The 21,737-nt window shown below is 38.0% G+C and overlaps 2 long non-coding RNA genes across 2 annotated transcripts in view; one reads left to right on the top strand and one right to left on the bottom strand.

Moving 5' to 3' along the window:
* Nucleotides 1–456: 456 nt before the first annotated feature.
* The window catches only part of LOC135216402 (uncharacterized), a 32,721-nt gene continuing 11,440 nt past the window's right edge, over nucleotides 457–21,737 (bottom strand). Inside the window, exons 2-4 of the long non-coding RNA XR_010314875.1 lie at nucleotides 18,760–18,908; nucleotides 8,182–8,262; nucleotides 457–640 (exon numbers count right to left, since the gene is read on the bottom strand). This is a non-coding gene — a long non-coding RNA (uncharacterized LOC135216402). The remainder of the gene's footprint in view (nucleotides 641–8,181; nucleotides 8,263–18,759; nucleotides 18,909–21,737) is intronic.
* LOC135216401 (uncharacterized) lies at nucleotides 15,391–18,905 on the top strand. Its single transcript, XR_010314874.1, has 3 exons — nucleotides 15,391–16,373; nucleotides 16,894–17,459; nucleotides 18,769–18,905. It is a non-coding gene; the product is annotated as an uncharacterized LOC135216401 (long non-coding RNA).

The following is a 21,737-nucleotide window of genomic DNA, read 5'->3' as shown; positions in this document are numbered from 1 at the left end:
AAATAATAACAGGAATATGAATCCCTTCCCTTGATAGGTACGAATGAGCAATCAATTCCATCTTGGTAGTGAAAAAAGCCTTCATGTGAGAAGCAGCAGGGAAATTTAATTTGTTTTTTCTTGCGTCACTCGAGGTCTAGTTCCTTTTTATTTTTGTTCTACTTTTAATGAGGTTACTACCTCTTTATTTTCATTTTTTAATTATTTACTATTCTGTTTGACTGAACATTATAACAGAGACTATTATTATTCAATATAAATTTTAGCTTGAACGTCGAACCGGCAGGGATTCATTTTTATTTGGAAACGAATTCCTCCTGAAATGACCGCAAATTATCTTTCTCGTTGCATGAATTCTTCCATAGAAAATCGAGCTTAAAACTACAAAATATATCATTATACTGTTGAACCTGAAACATATACGTACATATATACATACATGCGAGTTCCACAGGAGTTTCTTGAAAGAGTGCATATTGAGGCCACATCCGCCCTCCTTTCGCTTCCTCTACACTGCAAACTGAGGGTCAACCGGGTTCATCAGACCTTCGTATAGTTACTCCTAAACTGTAGAATTCTCTCTCATCCCCTGTATTCCTGGATCACACAACGCGCCTCTTTTGATAATGGGTTTGACATTCTGCAAAAGTTCATTAGAACGAACTTCTATTGCTACACTAAGCATGTTTTAATTATTTGTCTGCCTAAGGTAATTATATTGTAAGTACCGATAACTACTCGGGTTATCTTTTATAGTAAAAATAAACTTTAACTATACAAGTTATTAAGAAACAACAGAAAAAGGAAATAATTGTCAGAAGTGATAAGCAAAAGGATTAATTATCAAGAAAGGCTGACCTGTTATTCGAAAAAGAACTAGGTCAACCCCTCCTGGCCTGGCCCCATATTTTGAATCGATCGCGCAGATGAAACTGCACACCTGCACAAGGCTGACCTTACGAGATGCGTTCCCACACTCTTGCTGTTTTTCGCCATATTGAACAATCCAGTCGGGCAGAGTGAGACGGGCAGGTGCGTCGCGGACTTGTCACTGCGTGTAATAGCGCCCGTTTCCCACGATCCCAGAGAAAACGGAAAAACAATCCGCACGGAACGCACCTGCTGTCTCTCTCTCTCTCTCTCTCTCTCTCTCTCTCTCTCTCTCTCTCTCCTGACATCCAATGTGCCCGCATGTAAAGGATAGATCTTCAGAATCAAATGATTTTTAATTTCCATCATTTAACAAAGAAGTGTGAATTGATTTTCCATACGATTCTGATGCTTATAACTTGCCATTAAATTCTGAGATGCATATCCACCTGTGTCTCTTCTTCCAGTACGACGTCGATCTGTCAAGTAGTACACGTGGTCGTTTTCTTTACCTTGGTTTTCGTGATGAGTAATGAAGACGAAGCCTGAATTTACATTTACCTGCGGCATACGTGCAATTCGTCATGAAAATTATGTTCATGTGATCCACGAGTCTTTAATGGGTCCTTTCCATCGGCCTAGGCAAAGAGAAAGAGCCGGTGTTTATTGGTGAATACAGCCATAACAAACAACCTGGGAGAGCGCCTCGTTGGGGAGCCATTCGAGTCCAACGAAGCGGGACGAGGCTGTCCCCGATAATAACACTTTACCCTTTACAGCTAATGATGTTTACTCGGATTCCCTTTCTTGCTTCGCCACGAATCAATTACCTTGAGGTCAATGAAAATCTCCGCCAACAGTAGAAAGGTGATGGCGATTCCCCGTTGGGGGTATCGGGCATTCTCCTCTTAAGCGCACCCATCCTATACCCATCAGCCCTCGATGGCTGCATGGGTCTTCGTCTCTCGACCTCGCGACGCAATCATCGGTGACACACGCGCGCGCACACACGCATACATACATACATACATACATACACACACACGCACACACAAATATACACACACATGCTTCGAAGGATTTTGATGGATGATCTCTGACCCTCGCCAATTTATTGTTTTGAATAATCTCTCTCTCTCTCTCTCTCTCTCTCTCTCTCTCTCTCTCTCTCTCTCTCTCTGTTCTACACAGTACACGTTTTCAAAAATATAATAATATCATAGTCACTGTGTTCCTCCTTGTCATCAATATAGGTTGATGCTTTCTATCATCACCATAATAATAGTAAAGTACTTATTAAAAAAAACAGCCTTACAATTTCTTCCCGTAAACCTTTATCACGAACTATTATCCTAGTCACTGGTTGTCATAACCCATTGCCCATCGTTACCTTACTGCAGGGGTGGCCAGACTTTTGGACTGCGAGATCTGCTATGAAGGCTGAAACTCTTTCACATATTGTTACGTGGGAATTTTTTTTTTCAAATAGAGCCATAGTACAATTGCCTCACTATATATATATATATATATATATATATATATATATATATATATATATATAAGCGGATACCACAGGAAAATGATAGGCAAAAATCCAAGCGCTTTCGTCTTTTCTAAGACAATGTCTTCAGTAAAGACGAAAGCGCTTGGATTTCTGCCTATCATTTTTCTGTGGTATTCGCTTATTTAATGAAGTCACTTGTAGCTACTGTGATTTTTTTTTGCATATATATATAATATATATATATAGTTGTGTTTTTGTTTGTTTATATAGGATTGTGGGGGGACGGCGATCGACCAGAAAGTGGCCGCGATTGACTGGTAGATCGCGATCGACTGTTTGGCCACCTCTGCGGCTCACTGTAGTAATTCACGCCTCTACAGCCCCGTGGCCTCTCCTCTCCTCATCATCAATCGGTATTTATGTTTTACGGGCTGCTCTGTGAGCAAGAGCCCGTGCTGGCATAAGGCCAGCTAAATCTGAAACAACAACGGTATTTAAAACTGTCGAGATGAAAAACCTCGGCATACAAGTCTTTCGATTTTTTCCTTGTTGTAACAATAAAACCACTCTATTTCGTTTGCTTTGGTTGAACTCCGGCCCTTAACATCCCTTCTTTCTCCCTTGACTGTGACCCTCCCCATCCCCTCCTGAAATAGGTATGTATTGTGTATATCATTTAAAAAAATTTATTTTCATTTTACACATAGTTACCTGGAATTTTAATATATACAGATATATATGTATTTAAATATAAAGGTATAATCCACAAAGGAAAGTGAAACACTGGAGTAGCTAAAAGATCTTCTGACTCAACGTCTGCTAAGTAAAGGAAATTGAGTCGAAAGATCTTGTAGCTACTCCAGTGTTTCACTTTCCTTCGTGGCTTATACCTTTATTTATGCATTCATCACGTTTCAAACTTTCGTGATTCAGTTATATATATATATATATATATATATATATATATATATATATATATATGCATGTGCAATGGGTATGCATATACAGTATATGGGTATGTGTATATGTATGTATATGCATAGTAAATTTAAGCATATTGATCTTTAAAAAATATTATTACTATATATTTGTTGATTTTGTACATAAATTACATATATTGTATTTGTATTGAATTGTAAAATGAACGTTAACATTATTTTTCTTGTAAAAAATATATAAAAAATCTACGACACAGCAACCCTCAACATGCCCTCCATTCAATTAGGTTTAGGCTCAACCCCCAATATCCCCTTCCTTCTAACTGCAACCCTGAACATCCTTTCCCTTCAGTTAAATTTTGCTTAAATGAAACCCTCAACACTGCTTTTTTTCGATTGCTTTGTTTGACCGTGACCTTCGATATCCCTTCCATACTATTAATTAAGATTCCGCAACCCTCAGGTCTCTGTTGCTTTTTGTTTGTAAGAACCAAATGTTTGTTTGTATGGTGCTTTAACGTTGCATGGAACCAGTGGTTATTCAGCAACGGGACCAACGGCTTTACGTGACTTCCGAACCACGTCGACAGTGAACTTCTCTCACTCCTTAATGGAATGGCCGAGAATCGAACCCGCGACCACCGAGGTGAGACACAAACACCATACCAACCACGCCACTGAGACACTTAGGTCTCTGTTGTAACCCTCAACGTTCTCTCGTTTTAGTCAGGTTGTCCTTCACTGTGACCTTCATTATCCCCTTTTTCTTCAGTCACATTTTCATTGATTGAGACTATCAGCGCGTCCCTCATGTCCACTGACTATTTTACAATTTTTTTTGCTTAACTGGTGACTCTACATCCCTTACTGCAACCCTCAACATCACTGGTTTGCGTATCTAAGCAAACCCTTCCTAGCATTAACTTTTCTTTAAAAATGACCCTAAACATACCTTCCTTCAATTGTCTTTATTTTATTTTGTTTCCTACAATTCTGTCTTGCTTTTCTTCTTCCTTTTCTGTTTTTTGTCTTTTTTTTTTTACTCTGTTCTTATCTTCATCCCTATCACCGTACTTTCAGTTATAATTAACTCTATCTTAGGTAAAAGGTTGATATTTTGCATATGAAATGACTAACATTTTGTTAATATTTGCTTCATCAAAATAGAGGGAAGATGTAAAATAACATACATATATATGAATTTTTATTCTAGATACATTTCATTATAAATGTTTGGTCGAAAATGGACAACAAGGCCATGCAGTGGAGCAGATACCTTTTCTCTTTCCGTTTCCAAGTTTTACACTATTGTACCCATGAAGAGAAAACTAATTTAGCTTTTGTTGCTGTGATAAAAAAAAGTCATCATTATTTATGTGATCACTGTTTTTTCGCACTTTTGAGGATAGGTGTCATTTTACTAATCCCGTCAACACCACCGTAGTTGCCATCATATTATTATTACCATTATTATTATCAGAACAAACGTCTTCCATCGCCTGCTCTTTCTGACCTGTGTTTTTCCTTCTACTCGTCAATGCTCATTCTTATTCATCTTTAATTCCTCCCGTTTGTCCTCTTCGTGGAAAGATGGGCCAAAAGGGGTCACGCCTGGTACTGGAAGAGAGAGAGAGAGAGAGAGAGAGAGAGGAGAGAGAGAGAGAGAGAGAGAGATCTTTGTCCACTTTATGTCCTCCAGATATAAAGGGTCCTTTCATACATTGGTCGCCAAGGGTTCAAGGGCCAAAGAAGGATTGTACATTCTCAAGAGGTTCGATTGTGCTGGCATCGAAGAGGACACCTCAGGTTATTGTTGGTCGGTTCCGTAGAGCAATGCCCGCCCGGGGAACGTTTTGAAGGGAATTCTCTATACCCATTAGAAAGCGAAGAGTCAGTCGCCTTCGTCTGTGGTGACCGTAGAAGAAAGAAATTCTATGTTCCGTGATATCCGTGAAGTCAAGCTCTATACCATAAAGTTATCGAGGCTGTAATCTATTCTGGGGGAGATGTATCGTTTCGGAAATGTCGGTGATTTCCAATAAAAGGGTTGAGATCCTCGGACAGATGGGCACAAATGCTCCCTTTCATCCTATTCCTTTCCCATGTCAAGTGTCAGTCTGTTGCCTCGGATTTTGTTTACAAACATTTTTCCACATATTGAACTTTCTCGGATACGTGATGGAAATGAGATATCTCGACACAGGGGTGATTGCTTTCTCCAGCTCCAATGTTTGTGAATTATATCTAGAGTACGATACTAGGATGAGCTCTCAGGAGTAAACTGCCTTGAAGAATATCTCTTAGATGCAGAATCAATTGTCTTTACACTGTTATTTTTAATGGATATTCATTTCTATAGATCAATGAAAAAATTCATAATGACATGAATAAAATTATTCTAGGGAATTTTCATATAATTCTTATTTCATTTCGCGATTATGTGCACCTCCGAAGATGTATTTGTCCAAGAATGTCCAAAAATGTCTTGGTTAATAGATCAGGTTTATCTTCGGATTAAGGGAAAAAAATCCTCCTTTTCAACAAGTCAGTTGATATTAAAAACAGAAAGAGGAGCCCACAGTCTCATAGCACAACACCATGCAAAGGCAAGCTTTTCAAATCTAAATTAAAAACAAAAATTCAGTTACTCATTGGTAATTGTAAAGTCATTCTACTGGAAACTGATACAGCGAAATTCTGGGACAAGGTATTCAAAATGTTATTTTTCCTGAACGCAAATAAAACTCAGAATTCGACAATTAAGATTACACTACAGGGATATCCAAACTGGAACTTAATTCGAGACTTTTATGTGTTTTGCTTTCCACTTATATCCACTGCGTTGTCTGATTCGTCTACCTATCTGTTGTCAACCTGTCTACTTTTTTTTTGAGATATAATATATCTGGTTATCATATTCTCATACAACAGATCTATTACATTCATTTCTAAAAGGTTTATTAATTTCGTGTTTATCATCATCTATTTACAGACCGAAAGGTAATTGTATACCTTTAAGAGAGAGAGAGAGAGAGAGAGAGAGAGAGAGAGAGAGAGAGAGAGAGAGAGAGAGAGAGAGAGAGATTTTTACCTGTGGACTGGTTCCACCCGTCCAGGGGTGGGGGATTACCTCGTCGAGGTCTCTCATTAGCCGTGTTTCCACTTGAGTACGTGTGCCAACATGTACCTCGATAAATAAAATAAAATGCCCCTAGGGCATAGGCAGGAGGTCCCCGCAAAATCCGTGTTTCACGTGGTCAAAGGGATCCCCTGGGGTATGTCTTGGGTATCTAGCCCGCCTCCTGCCACCTCCTTCTTCTTGTCTTTGCCGCCAAAGACAGCAGCGATTCCACGCGCCAATCCACGGACAGGCTAATGTTTCAATAATCCACGCTTACTAAGTTTGGGTAGTTGATTCCAAATATGTGGGTTTATTTTATTTTATTGTTTATTTTATCATTATTCACAGGTAGCACTGAAGTATTCCATCAAATTACAGTCGCAAAAGCAGTTCAATATACTGATGATTTTTAAATGATGATGGTACTATTTCCAAGATTTTGGCTATACCCCAAAATAAGCGTTTATTATTGAGTAAAACATACCAATGTCTACGAAAATGAACAGTTGGACATTACTTTTTTGCAAAATTGTTTATTTTCAAAAAAAAAAAAAAATTGCTTCGAAACACCAAACATTCTCAGTTTTAACGCGATGCATGTAAAAAGGATTTTGAAACTCATCACTAATCATGCATCAAGTTACAAATGTCCTTTACTATTCAATTCGCTCTACCTCGGAATTAATAATATATTTTCATATACGTTAACCGAAGGGAAATTTTTTAGGTAATAATAATTTCGTCCCTTCGTGGGTTCGAACCAGCGCCCAGCGTACAGAGGAGAATATATGCCTGCTGCATGCGTACATGTGCACCTACATATGTACGTAGACCTTCCCTCGAATGTGTTTACTTTTCCGTTTCTTATCTCGTAATATAACGAGCCCTCATTATCCTCGACTAAGACAACAAAACCGTTGTTCGCGTGGGAGAAGTTTAATGAAATTGACGTCAAATATCGCGGTTTAAATTATACTGATCAATTAGAGATAGATGAAGAGTAATCCGCCTGACCTGGAGAACTCCGACCGCGGCTCAGTCAGACCTCGGGTCCAGAAGAAAAGCCAGGTACCACGGGCCAATTCATTAGGTAAGCCGATTGGGGTCCAGAAGACCTCCTATGCCCACCCCCATCCAACACGCCCACACCCCAAACAGCCCATCCCGCCCACCTACCCATTATCTCTCTGCCACCCAACCCCAAACACCCCATCCCACCCATCTACCCATCCACTCTCTCACTTTATCTCTCCGATTCGTAGTTGTTGTTGTTGTTACACTAAACCAGAGTCCTGAATTAAGCTAGGTAGCCATGTGTGGCACGGGCTCTTGCATCTAGATCAGCAGGTAACTGGAAACACCTTCGGAATTGAAAGGAGATTCCGGAGATTAATGAATGAAAAAAGGAAAAATTGAGATAAGCAGTTGCAAATCCATCCGACCTGACAGTACCCGTCAGCACAAGGGATATTTGTATTGCAGCGAGATCCAGCCGAGGGGAAGAGTAAGGAGAAGGAAGAGGAAAAGATTTAGAATGTAAAAGGGGGAAAAATGAGACAGGCAGAGTTGCAAACCCTTGAGAAATTACGATCTGTGACTATAAAGTATTTTTGTAACGAAACCCAGTCGAATGGGAGAGTACTGAGTTGGAAAATGGAAGGAAAAGGAAATGATATAAAGTGCCAAATACTCTCTCTCTCTCTCTCTCTCTCTCTCCGGAAGAAATACCACGTGGTTTTTATACTTACGCGAACTCCTGCACTGCGAGAAAATAAATGACGATTCTGACTGAAAGATGCTTAGGTTTCCAGTAAGTTGGAGCAGGATATCTGTAAGATCAAGAGTGATATGCGTCAGCTTCCCCATTGTTCGAATTGTTAACTTTGAATAGAGAAGAAAATGAATTTAAATCCCCTATTAAATAACAAGTGAAATAATTCTTGAATACATACTTTCTATCAACATTACCTTTTGGATTAACAAAATGTGTCAAAGATAAATCCTTTTAATCATCTGATCTACACATTCAGAAAAGTTGGGGTTCTACGACGCTTTTTTTTCGACGATTTTCGGCGCGAAGACGTGTGTGGAGAAAATACAGTAAGAGGAAAAAAGTCGTCAAGTCACTATTTTTGGTTTGAAAATAAGTCATATTACATTTTAAACAATTGAAACAAATACAATAAGTAACATTTGAGGTCACCTTTAGCTAATAATACATGCCTTGCACACTAACGCTACTAGTTATATCTGTCATTACTTGTGAGATAAAGAATCCCGTTTTATTAAAACCTGACTGCAGATAACACAAGACATTAATGTTAGTTATTAATTAGGAATACATTCATAACAGCTTTCATAGTGTTATAGTTTATAGTTTGAAATACTCCTTGTTTACTGCTAAATTAAACAAAAATGTTAATAACTAATGATATGTAAGTTATGAAACGATTTTTTCGGGTAAACATGATATGGCACATCTAAAGATTTTACTGTGATCGTGTAAAAGACACGACTTCTCAGATGAAAGCCAGATTCGAATTTTACTTATTTCATTCATTTTCTTAAGCCCTTTCGGTCAAATATTCATTTGTTCCCATTTAGCTTTCGTCCCACCCCATCAAGAACCTGATCAGCGAACTTCTTTCCCATGATCGGTGACACTCGTTACCTCCTCCCACTCTCTCTTGATAAATGTTTTTATTTTGTGTTATTTCGTGGCTAATGCTCTTGATCATCAAATTATTTTTTCTGTAATTTACCAACCGAATGGGAGAACAGGATACGGAATCATTACTTCACAGAGACTTCTCATATGTCAGCCATAAAAAAAATATTTGAAAAAGTCCTCTAGACCTTTCTGATGAGTAATCCCACTTATATTGACGGTCCTCTCACTATACGGCTTCAGTCATCGTGGTTCCTCTTCTCCTCCCTCCCGCCCTCATTGGACAAAGCTACCACAACAAAACGCTGCGACGTCTACCTGGGAATGAGTCACAGTATCCTTCTGGGGTCCTCTAATACCGACTTTTTCTTAATCTTAAGCATGGTGGTGCGTGACTCACGAGGTCACCTACGGTCACTTGTTATCCGCCAAAGCCCTCGGTTTAACGCAGCGAGATATCTCAGGTGCAGGATCTCCCTTTTGCTAATGGAAGGCAATTCGAAGGGCAGGGAGGTTTGATCTGCTGCAAAGTGTTTTACCTCCAAAGTTGCAGATCATCAATTCTTTCAACTTTTAATTTTTTTTTTACATTAAATTAGTGTTTAGATTTCTGATCATTGCGTTCCGGGCTTCTGGATATAAGTCTACAGATTTCTGATTTTAACGTCCAAGTTTTTACTGGAGCTCAAGTTTCTGTTATTTATGGTGCTGAAAAACTTCCATGACGAAGACAAAGCCTTTGATAACAACAGATTTTAATCAACTGGAAAGTACCTCATGTTATATGGAAACCACATTCATTTACTTAAATGGTGTAGAGGAAACATTTCTTATGTCGTCCAATTAGTGTGTTTTAGTTCGAGATATTTGTTGACTACAGAAATTTGGCACTTCTTGTTTTGCTAAACAGAGCTACCAGTTAACTTGTCTTCCGCCAAACTAAAATAAACTTAATGAAAGACATTTGCTTAATCGGATATCACACTTTTGAGAAAAATAACATAAACACGCCATGGGTATGTGGATTTACGAAATTTATCGAAGTTACTGGGTGAGTTCTTCAGCAACCCACACAAATCAGATGCTTAGTTTCTGAAACTTAAATGTAAATAGTGTTTAGGGACAGATCTGAATCTACTAGATAGTGCCCTTGAAGACCACTCTTCTTCAAACAACTTGAACATATCAATAACTATTATAATGAGGTTTATGAAACCTGTATACGTCATAACGGTGTTCCAGGAACCCTTTCGAGCCCATTAAACAAAATCTTTAAAATTCGCCAGTCTGTAAAAGTTTGCTTCTAAACCCGACATGGTCTGTTCAAATCTAAAAAAATCCATCGGTATTTGTAAGGCAATAAGTTTCTCAATGGTATATTAGAAACAGCGCACCCGCCCCGACCCACCACCCAACCCACCCAGGTTTCTCGGGTCAATTTGACGAAACCTGATAGGATTTTGCAAGCATAGCTTCTCTAATCCGTAATCGCCGTCAAAATATGTGTAAAATCCACAAGTGGTGAAGCAATTAATTAAGAAAGTGCCTCAAGTTTAATCGAAGTGAACAAATTGGTTTCTCAGGTCATTTCTACTTAATCCGAGTCATTGTATTTGAGATATCGATATATAGTACTCAGAGGAAGACTATTTCGATCACCATTATTCCAGCAGACGAAGGTGACCACATTTGTAACATGACGTTCGAGATCTTTGGGATTTCGTAAGGCATAGTTATTCCAAGGCCAATAGAATATATATTCTATTGGCCTTGAGTTATTCGATCCTGAGGACGAATCTTTCGCCGCTCGGCAGATGTTTATCAGCGCCTCGTGTTCTCAGTTGCGGTGTCTGTTATAGTTTTGTCTGTATTGTAGTCGCAGTTCCTTTTTAAATTAGCTGAGAGTCACCTCTTCTTATAAAGAAGAAAAAAATGAAATTGAAAACACAATGGCAACTTAGCAACGGATATTCCAGTCCAGTGCAGTTATTTAAAAGTTGAGTATGCAGATTTTTCTTGGCTAATTTTGGAATAAATGTAGATTGAACGGCATAATAGGGTGCAATGTTTTTAGAAAATGTAATTAACTTTTTTGATGAAGAATATATTTTATTATATGCTATAACATCAGAGAAATGAGTTCATTCGTTTTATAAACTACGTCATCACTCAAATTGGTTTTATAAACTACGTCATCACTCCTTAGGTCGAGAAGGAGAGAGAGAGAGAGAGAGAGAGAGAGAGAGAGAGAGAGAGAGAGATCAGATAACGCTGCTCGAGAGAGTACATGAAGTAAATATCCTTTTCTAAGTGCTATCGTTTTCAGTGGTCGAATAATCATCGTTATCTGTCCCTTCTTGATAAATTTCACGGTTTTGTGGTCCATGTGTTCGAAGTGATAAGTCACACAGCTTCATTCTTCTCCCACTTCTTTTTCTTCTTCTTCTCCTTCTTCCCTTTCGCGGACTACGTGTCAAATGGAAGGGGATGGGCTTTGTTCTACGGACAGATCACCAACAAACACCGGGACTTGTTTGTTTTTATTCCGCCTTTATTTTTAGTCTTTCATTCGCCTCTTATTGTGAAAACATGCCAAGATCTTGGGCATCTTACAGTAGTCCGGGTATGGAAAAATATGATTGAACTGAAGGCATACTTCAAGTGAATTAGCTGAAGGGAAATCATTTCTATAAGTAAATATTCATATAGTGTCAAATTTTTGCGCAATCATATGCAACATGATTCATAGTACCTTCAAGGCTTGCACATGCTGCATAATGCGTTTACTTTACCTCCATTCCGTTCGACCTCGCAGATTAAGACTTCTAACATATTTTCTCCAAGTTTCACCTTTGGACCACTGCACTTCGTCTCAGTTATTTTATGGATCTCTTTGCCTTGTTGTCCAACCACTATAACTCTTCCTTTTCGTTGTATTGAACGCTTCATGGCCAAAAGTGCCCCATTACAAGGCTTTATAGCCTAAATTTCATAAGTTAATTCATATAGTTGGAAAAACAATTCCAAACTCCCAGTTGAAAAAAATCGTATATATAATTTGCATAATTTCAGGTGATAGCTGCAAGTCCAGACTAAGTAACTGTAGATAATTCTTTCGTTGTAATTAAATCATTTTTGCCTTATATTTGTAAACAATAAGATAACTCCGGTCAAATTCTAAATCTGTCCATCCACCCGCCCAACGGTTTCCAGATTTGTTTTTTAAATCACAAAGACTGAAAACAGGATCAGACTTGTTTGCTGGCGGTATATATTTTCATAGAAGCCTACTTTTCGTAGCTCTAGATTCTCTTCCCAATGATATTGCCAAGAATTTTATGCCCCTTACAATTTTCATATTACTGACTTTCATCGAAAAATGACAAAAAATGGAAATTAAATTTTTCACTTCAGACAAAAAAAAAAAAAACTCATACAATTAAAATACTGAACCCAACTTCACTTGCAGATATTCACTTCCAGAAATTAATTTTTCCTTTTTTACGATTGTGTAAATTATCTTTGTCAATATATTATCTTCTCTTTAAGAATATGAATGGTGATCATATCAGCCAGTTCTTAAAGCTTATGAAGAGCACTATTACTCCTTGTTAATAGTTTATATGAAAATTTCAGTTGTAACGATATTGCTCTAATATATAAATGTAATACATTTCTTTACCTGAAATGCACAAACGTTTTATAAATAAATAGAAAGTGGGAGACATAAACAGTCCTTTAGCTTTTATCATTTCAAAGAGCATCAACTTTTTCCATTTCAGCATTTTCTAACCGATTTCGTAACCTTCCTAAACGAGATTAGACGCCATTTCTGTATCACGGTTTCTATTGGTCGTTGATTTAAAAAAAAATCGATTTATGAAAGATTTCATGGGAACTAAATGAATATCCGTTTACGAGATCTTTCGTCTCCTCAACACATACGTGTGTATACACCAACACATACTCACGCATGCGTATTCAGTCACTCTCGTTATCACCTAGGATGGTATCTGTATGCTTGCTTATCTGAAATGCGGTGACAGCGGAAGCCCTTATAACGATTAGTGACGAATCGTGGATAGATTCCCTCAATTGAAATACACTATTATTGCGTCATCTCGAGAAATGTTGTTATATAGGTAATTTATGATGAGAGGTCAAAAGTAAATATCCCGATATCACTTCAGCCCGCAATTAAAGTCAAAGAAAATGAAAATGGAAATATGAATGAAGATAGATATATTTTCTCATATTTAAATCATTCCTTCTTCTAATTTGCACTAACCCGCTCATTTAAAATGCAAATTCAAAATTAAACGCTCTGAAATTATTTTTGCCTCCAAACAAATATTTAAGGAAAATGAAAATGAATACATGAAAGAAGATCAATTTTATCTCGGGTAAATGATCGCTTCGTCTTCACTTGCACTAATCATAAGTACAAATAAAATACGAAAAATAAAAGCCCCTCAGTGATGACTCACGCTCTGACCTGTTTTGGTATACTACGCAAAGATCGAAATCTACCTGTCCCACCGTCCACCTGTTTTTTGGGGTCCTTTCGCTTCCTGACTGTCCAGGCAGACTGTCTTTTAATTCAACAGGAATAAACCTGACGAGGTCGTGCCCAGGGATACCCCTATCCTTCGTGTAGCTTAGGAACCCAGTGTTTTCTTAGGAAATGGGATTTGGTAGGATTTGAAAGTTTATCCTTCCGCTTAGGAGAATCGTTGCTAATGATACCCGGTTAACCGATCTCATTTATCAAGATTAAGGACGAGTTATCACCGTGATTAACGAGTTATTGTGGTGAAATGGAGGGAGGTTAAGATTGTAACCTTTCAGGGAACCAATAGGCGTGAAAGCACTGCGTGATTTAATGCGACATCGTATTCTACTGCATAGGCGAAACATTACTCTCTCTACGCAAAAAAAAAAAAAAAAAAAAAAAAAAGATAATACCTATACATGAATCACAGAATGATGGACTTGACAATTGTTTGTTGTTTATTCTTATGAGTGGCATGAACATTTAATTTCATTCAACTCTTCGTTTATAATACTAATTGAGTCTTTTTATCTCGTGAATGACGGAAAGAAATTTACATTTCGTGGCGGCATAATAAACTGCTAATGGCAGAAATAACTAATAAACAAACAAATAATATTTCTCTATTCAAGACAGTTAATAAATCAATAAACCATTCTTCAGATTTAGGGTAAAAAATTCTTTAATTTAGCTGTAACAGAGTTGATGGTTGCCACATACTTAAAGAATTTTTCACAATAATTTGTGAAGCCTTTTTTTTTTTTTTTTTTTTTTTTTTTGCGCCGCTCTGAAGACCAAGAGCCCCGTGCTGGCGTAAGAGCTATCTCAACCTTGCATTAAGGCACCGGCCCCTATTTGTAGCATTTATATAAACGGACAAGATTATATCCTATGTTTTTGTTGCAACCAGGATATCAAGGAGGGGAAGGCCCTTCTCTTGGCTACACTAAGATAAGAACCAAATGGTTTTCGGGGCATCTGCCAGCGTTTCTGCTTTGCTTTTTCCTCTGGTGCCGATGAAGACGTCATTGACATATCTGGCACACGTTCTTCGTCTCTGGCGGCTGCTGTAGATACATTCGTCTACGGAAGGCCTGTCCTTGTCGGCGAAAAGTACTCCAAAGGGTGATCCCACTGCCTGATCATCCACTTATTGAACATTTTATCTTCTGTTTGAGGGGAAAGGGAGCATGGTATCAGTATCTCCTTCTCTGAGATAGCCTGGGTATCCATGCCAGTTCTGTAAATGTTATTCAAGACATCTCGGTAACATCTTAAATCTCTGTTTAGAGATGCTATTTCTTCACCAGGATGTCTATAAATACTTCAAAGAACAATCTGCAGGAGTGTAAAGGCTTGAGATATCGTTCAGGACATTAACCATCTTATAAGTCATCGATGTTATGTTGGATAATGTTAACGTACTCATTTTTCATTGGCATACCTTGTAATATTCATAATGTTGTTTACGTATTTATCAGCCTGTGTTACATTCCCTTAAATCAGGTCTACATTTTGTCGACATAAGGCCATGATATTCAGTGGAAGCCTCTCTTCCATGTTACAGACACGTCAATTTGCTTGTATAATAATAATAATAATAATAATAATAATAATAATAATAAGATAATAATTAAATTTAATAATAATAATAATCATAATAATAATAATAATAATAATAATAATAATAATAATCGGTTTATTCAAGCAAGCAATAACTGCCCTACCCAAAAATAAATAAACCTCCTGAAATTCAATTAGCGACGAAACCCCAGGCAATTCAAAATTTATCTTATACGCCTCAAAAGTGAGATAGCGAACAGATTTGTACTCTACGGTTATCAGTCTTATTTACGGTCACGATTACCAGACTTAGTAACAGCTCGGAATTATCACGGAACGTGTTTACGCCATGATGTTTACTCGTACACGAGACGAGCATCTCATTCTCTTCCCTATCTTACCCTCTCCTTACCCACGAGCCCTTAGCCTACGAGATTTTAGTTTTACTCTCCATCCTCCAGTGTTGGGTCTCCATCCATACACTCCCTCAGTCCCGAAAGATCGACCGCATGCTCATCCAGCGCTGTGATTGGTTTATTCATGTCTTTGGGGCGGACCCCTTTTTCATCGATCCCGCCCTCTCTCCGAATCCATATACGTTTCGTAAAAATTAAAACATTCCTTATCAGCATTTCCTAAAACGCCTTTGTTTTGTGGTATCTCAATCCATCCCCAAATATACGTTAAAAGAAGATAAGCAAAAAACGTTTTGGATGCGAGAACGTAAACATTTGGATATTAAATGGATGATCCAGAGAGGTCAACAGTACGTTATGGAGTCTGCGCACTTGTCCGATTTTTGATTGGGGGAAGGGACAGAGATTTGGCGGGGGAGATCGCTACCCCCCAAAACAACCTGTTTCCAAGACATAAACGTTTGACAACAAGTGAGTGACAGTGAGTAGTTAATGTGTCGTTGCCTGGTACACGTCTTTCAGCGTGCTCGCGCGCAAAACCATAGAAACCTGAACGTTCCCTGTCAGAGCAAGTAGCTCATTCGTTTATGATGATGAGCATGATCTTACAAGTTGGTGCAGTGCCACTGGGATTTACCTCGGAAGTCGAAGGACATTATTGTATTAAGTGTGATCAGTATAACGAACAAGACTGGCCGGTTTTCTTTTCGTCCACGATGGCCTGGCAGTATTTACGAAGTGGTGAGTATCCTGACTTTTTTTATGGCTTATATTTTGTGTACGGATTCGTCCAGATCAGCGTTTGTCTTTTGCTTATCACCTACCAGATTCCAACCCAGATTTGAAATTTTCTCTTTCACGTTTTCAGCGTGTTCATTAAATCAAATGTCAAGTTGAGGAGTGCGTAGCAGTAAATATTTTGCTTTTTTACGGAACTTGAAATGTTTTCTTGAACCAGTAACTTAAGTGAAGCATCTCATGTGACCAAAAATTGGTCACCGTAAAAAAAAAAAATCCAGTCAGAGTTCAGTGTCATTATCTTCAGATGTTCCATATTAGAGAGCTACATTTTATTAAAGAAATTCTTAGTTTTTAAAAGATTTTCATAATATCTCTTGCAAATATACGTGTCGTAACACGCATTTGAAATAATTTCCAAAAATTTTACTGAGCAATAATTTTATAACAAATTTATTATTATTTTATTATTATTAATTATTATTATTATTATTATTATTATTATTATTATTATTATTTGCAGATTCACCACTGCCCGATCTTATCATGGGCACCACCCCGCCGCCTTCACCACATCAACAGGGAGGTCTCCACTACAAGTTCTTTCCTTTGAGAACGTCACCAATGAACCAGAACCTCGATTCCTACCCTCTGACCCCCTCACCGACGCCTTTGGGAAGAGAATGCCCAAACTGCAGGACGCAAAGAGGAGATGAAAAGGAGGACCCTCTCACGCCCAAGACGAAATCAGGCTGGAGTCCCGAGAAGGTCCAACTTAAGCTCGAACACATTCAGTCGGTCAGGCGGAGGGTTGAGGAGGACGCGCGAAGCCATCTCTTTTTCCAGAGCTACAGCCAGAGGCAGCAGAGCCTTCCCCAGTTGTCCTGGGGCGTCCCCCCACCTCGCCGATCACAAACGCGACAGAGGCAAGGAGATCAGAAGCCTGAAGAGCAGTGTGAAGCTTCGGCGACCAGCAGCGCTGACGTTCAAAATGCTTCTCGAGGCGCAACGTCTGATTCTGAAGAGTGGCGTCTCATTGGGGAAGACCTGAGGCTTGTTGCTGATAGTTTCCAAGTGCATTATGCAACGGTGAGTCCACTGTTTCAATGGCATTTATAATATATATTATAATATATATAACAAGATACATGAACATCTATAGCACACCCAGAAAAAACGGCGCGATAGAGAAGTTTGTACTATAGTAGATTCACATCACCCGTGCATCTGATGTCTAGGCAGTTCCTTACGACGCTCCTGATTGGCTGTTGATAAGCCAAGCACATGATTGGAAACTCTCAGTCTCTCTCGAGAGAGTTCACATAGGCAGGATGTATGTTCCACCTCTCCTGATGGATACTTTTGAAAGACGTATCCCTCAGGAGAGGTGGAACATACACCCTGCCTATGTGAACTCTCGAGAGAGACAGAGTTTCCAGCCCTGTGATTGACTTATCAACAGCCGATCAGGAGCGTCGTAAGAGACTGGCCTAGACATCAGATGCACGGTTGATGTGAATCTACTATAGTTACCCCCAACGATACTATAAACACTGAGTCGTTTCGCCCTTACCTTATCTTCTTAATCACTAACGATAAAGTCGCTAATTTTAGGATTTTATCAAGTTTTGGGTCCCCATAGATTATCTGTAAATGTTCTTTTTCATCACGTAAGCCTACTGTAAAAATGTTAAGTGTAAATGTTTTGTTGCGGGATATAATTGCTATTATATAATTACTAAAACATTCACAAGATGTATTCAGCTTTCTTTAATAGTTATAGTTCTCAATTCATAACCTTAAAATCAGCAACATGGAATCCTATGAGCTAATCTATGAAAAGGACAGTCCACAGACAAGGGTAGATGCTGCAGGTAACGGTAATTACACCAAGTAATTCATAGGACAGGGGACGTGAGATGTACTTTCTTAATTACAGAGGACCAGGTGGGTACAATTAGAGCCAATAATCACTTAATCACCATGTTTGCTAATGAGTCTCAGGCATGATGACCGGATTAGGTCTAAAGAATTATGGGTCACTGACAGTAAACGGGCAGTTATTGACCCGGCCGGATTTAACAGGTGGCTCTCTCTCTCTCTCTCTCTCTCTCTCTCTCTCTCTCTCTCTCTCTCTCTCTCTCTCTCTCTCTCATATCCACACACAGCTTGCGAAAGTTTGGGATGTGAAATTTTTATTTTGTTCATCAAGATGTTTTAGACACTTTTTAGTATAACAACAATAATAAAACTTCCGTTTGTAATCCACGTGCAACTTTTTGTGACAGAGACGAACGAACAGATGTCAAAACTATCACCTTCCTGAAGGTAAATATTAATAATGTTACCTAGAGTACTTTTCGTAATATTCACGAGGACATTCTCTCACCTTTTACAGACTGTCGGCAGCGCGAGGGTGTCATCAGTGTTGCCATCCACCGTTCCATACCCAGTGGCAGCATCACTATTCTTCTTGTTCGCTTGGCGCCTTATTTCAAGATGGCGCTAATCACTTTGCTTGCGGAGTTGCACTTCTGTCTGAAAAATGAAAAAAGTATCATCCTCGTCACTCTAATTACTATCTTGCTTTTCACTAAAAGCTGTTAATTATTATTATTATTAGTATAATAACTTTTTATCATTGCTTGTATTCAATTTTCTTCCATCTAACTGTTAAAAGATCTTTTCGAGTATTCTTTCACCACATTTCATAAAATTATTTAGGGTATAAATTCATATTTGTTTCATCGTTTTTACGTGCAATTACTTTTGTATATTTTCTTAACATTATAGTACAAGATTTGCTTTATATATAATATATATACTATATATATTACTGTAAGGCCATCCTCATGACCATACTTCAAGGCATTCCCGAATCGTCAAGAAAAGCAGACATTTCTCGTGCCATGGGAAATGAATGAATCCAGTGCAAAACCTTGCAAGAAATAATCATTGCCAAGTCATTACGGTAATTCCAAGTTCTGTATATTCTGATGTATTCTCTATATTTAAGTGTATTATACAGAGTTTATTATTTTTGTATTTTTCATACATCACAAGCCCACTGTCTTTCATGGTGTTACAAAGGTATTGTTGTGCCAAACAATGTATAGTAGATGTTTGTGTATACTTATCAATAAAATATGTCACAGTCCTTTTGTGTATTTTTCCATCCGCTGTTTGTTATGTATATATATATATATATATATATATATATATATATAATATATATATATATATGTATATATATATATACAGTAATATATACGTATATGTATATATATATATATATATATATATATAATATATATATATATACGTATCTGTGTTCAGAAGTTCATTTAAAAAACGGATGCGTATTAACTTTATTTTGCAAAATCAGGTACTTGAAGAGTCTACGTAAGGGGTATTTATGAAACAGTACGAGCCTGAGCGAAAAAAAGGGAAAATGCATAATACCTTCAGTAAGCTAATGTAGAACACATTGTCTGTTAAAATGTTAAGGTCACACCTCACTCTTACTTGTCTTTCTGGTTACTTCTTCAGGCCTAAGCAAAAAGAGAACATAGGTTTTACTTCTGACAAGCAACTGCGCTTGAAAAAATGGAAGGACGGCTATTCCCAAGGCCCGTCCACATTATAACTTTAAAAATAAGCTCGTGGCTAAAACGACGGTGCACGTGGCGACGAAAAATCCGGAATCTTATGGGTCTTCGCTGCCAGGCTGTGAAAGTAAACAAAACCAAGAGTTAAAACATTATTCGCAGTTTCACCTGCGAATAATGTTTTAAGTATTCACTCACCAGTACCCACATTATACTGTATGTATGCACGTAAATAAGTGCACAGAGATAAATTGGTAAACACAGGAAAATCACGTGTTCCTTCTGAATTTCATGTATTTTCCCCCATCAGTGGACGTAGACAAAGCGACGGAGGCCTATATCCTTTCGTAATGATGTAATTAGGTCCAGTTTTCCCGTTTAATGAAAATGCGTCATCCTTCCTTTCGGCTGTAGCACCCATTAGCAAACTCGCCTCTGCTCCCACTCCATCCCTCTCCGCCTCACCCCAGACAATAACCACCCACCATTCACCTCAACCTAAGGTGATCACTCCCTCTCGGATAATCCCAGGTAATTAATCGACTCAGTGATGACCAGGTGTCAATCCTGTAGTAATCATTTGCATCTGTAATGGACACCTGAGGGCACGTTTAACTCTACATGAGTTTGTATTAGGGAAACGAAAAGGTCATGTGTTATTTTAACTTAGCGGCGTTGACTATAACAGTCTAGCGCATTTATGAGTGAGTTTCAGCTCAACAAAATGTTGGGAGTATAAATGATATATTCATGAACACTCACAGATATATCCTAAATGAATATGGTCTAAAAGGATGCTTTCCCAAATTAGATATATGACTGCATAGCAGCATGTGCATGCATGCAAAGATACCATTTATGTGTTAACAATAATAATAACAATAATAATTACAAAGGCAAACATAGCCCTAACATTGTAAAAATCACCTCCGCATCATTTTCCCGAAATATAACGACATTTGAAGAAAATATTACCAATCCTAATTTCCAGAGAACTCTATTATGCTCCTTGATGTTCCAGCCTGGGTAGAAAAGCGGATGAGACCATCAAATTCAACCCTGTTAACGTTTGGTGAAGTCACCTCACTACAGGGAACAGGCGCTTAATACACACATCTCTGTATATATATATATATATATATATATATATATATATATATATATATATATGATGTGTGTGTGTGTGTGTAAAAACCAGTGCCCCAATGACTTCTCTCTATATCTTAAATCTTTTTGGATACACTGTAACAATGATATATTTTCATATAAATAAAAAATATATACACACACACACACACACACACACACACACACACACACACACACATATATATATATATATATATATATATATATATATAATATATATATATATATATATATATATTATGGTGTTACAAGGTTAGCAGCTCCATACTCTGCATGCATCCCGCAATTACCCAAGGAAATTTCAAAATACTACGTCTTTCTGTTATTTGCTGAACAGAGATAGTATAGAAGAGAACAAAATGGATGATAACGTATTTGTTTGAGAGAAGGAAACTGAATGTTTTGGCTCTTATTGACACAAAACTTGAACGAGCTGCTGTTGTGAGCGTTCAGGAATGGGAAATCAGAAAGATTGTGTCTGGGGTAGCTGGAAAGTGTAGATCAGGGGGGGTGCAGGAGGCACAATACACCAGGGCCCACTGTGATTGGGGGCCCATCTGGTCCCATCAAAATGTCTTAGTAGAGTAATTTGGTAATATATTTGTAAATA

This window comes from Macrobrachium nipponense, chromosome 6 (genome assembly GCF_015104395.2).
Source record: "Macrobrachium nipponense isolate FS-2020 chromosome 6, ASM1510439v2, whole genome shotgun sequence".
Taxonomy (NCBI): Eukaryota; Metazoa; Arthropoda; class Malacostraca; order Decapoda; family Palaemonidae; genus Macrobrachium; species Macrobrachium nipponense.
The sequence above is the reverse complement of the archived record's forward strand: the minus strand, read 5'-3'. Positions and strand labels throughout refer to the sequence as shown.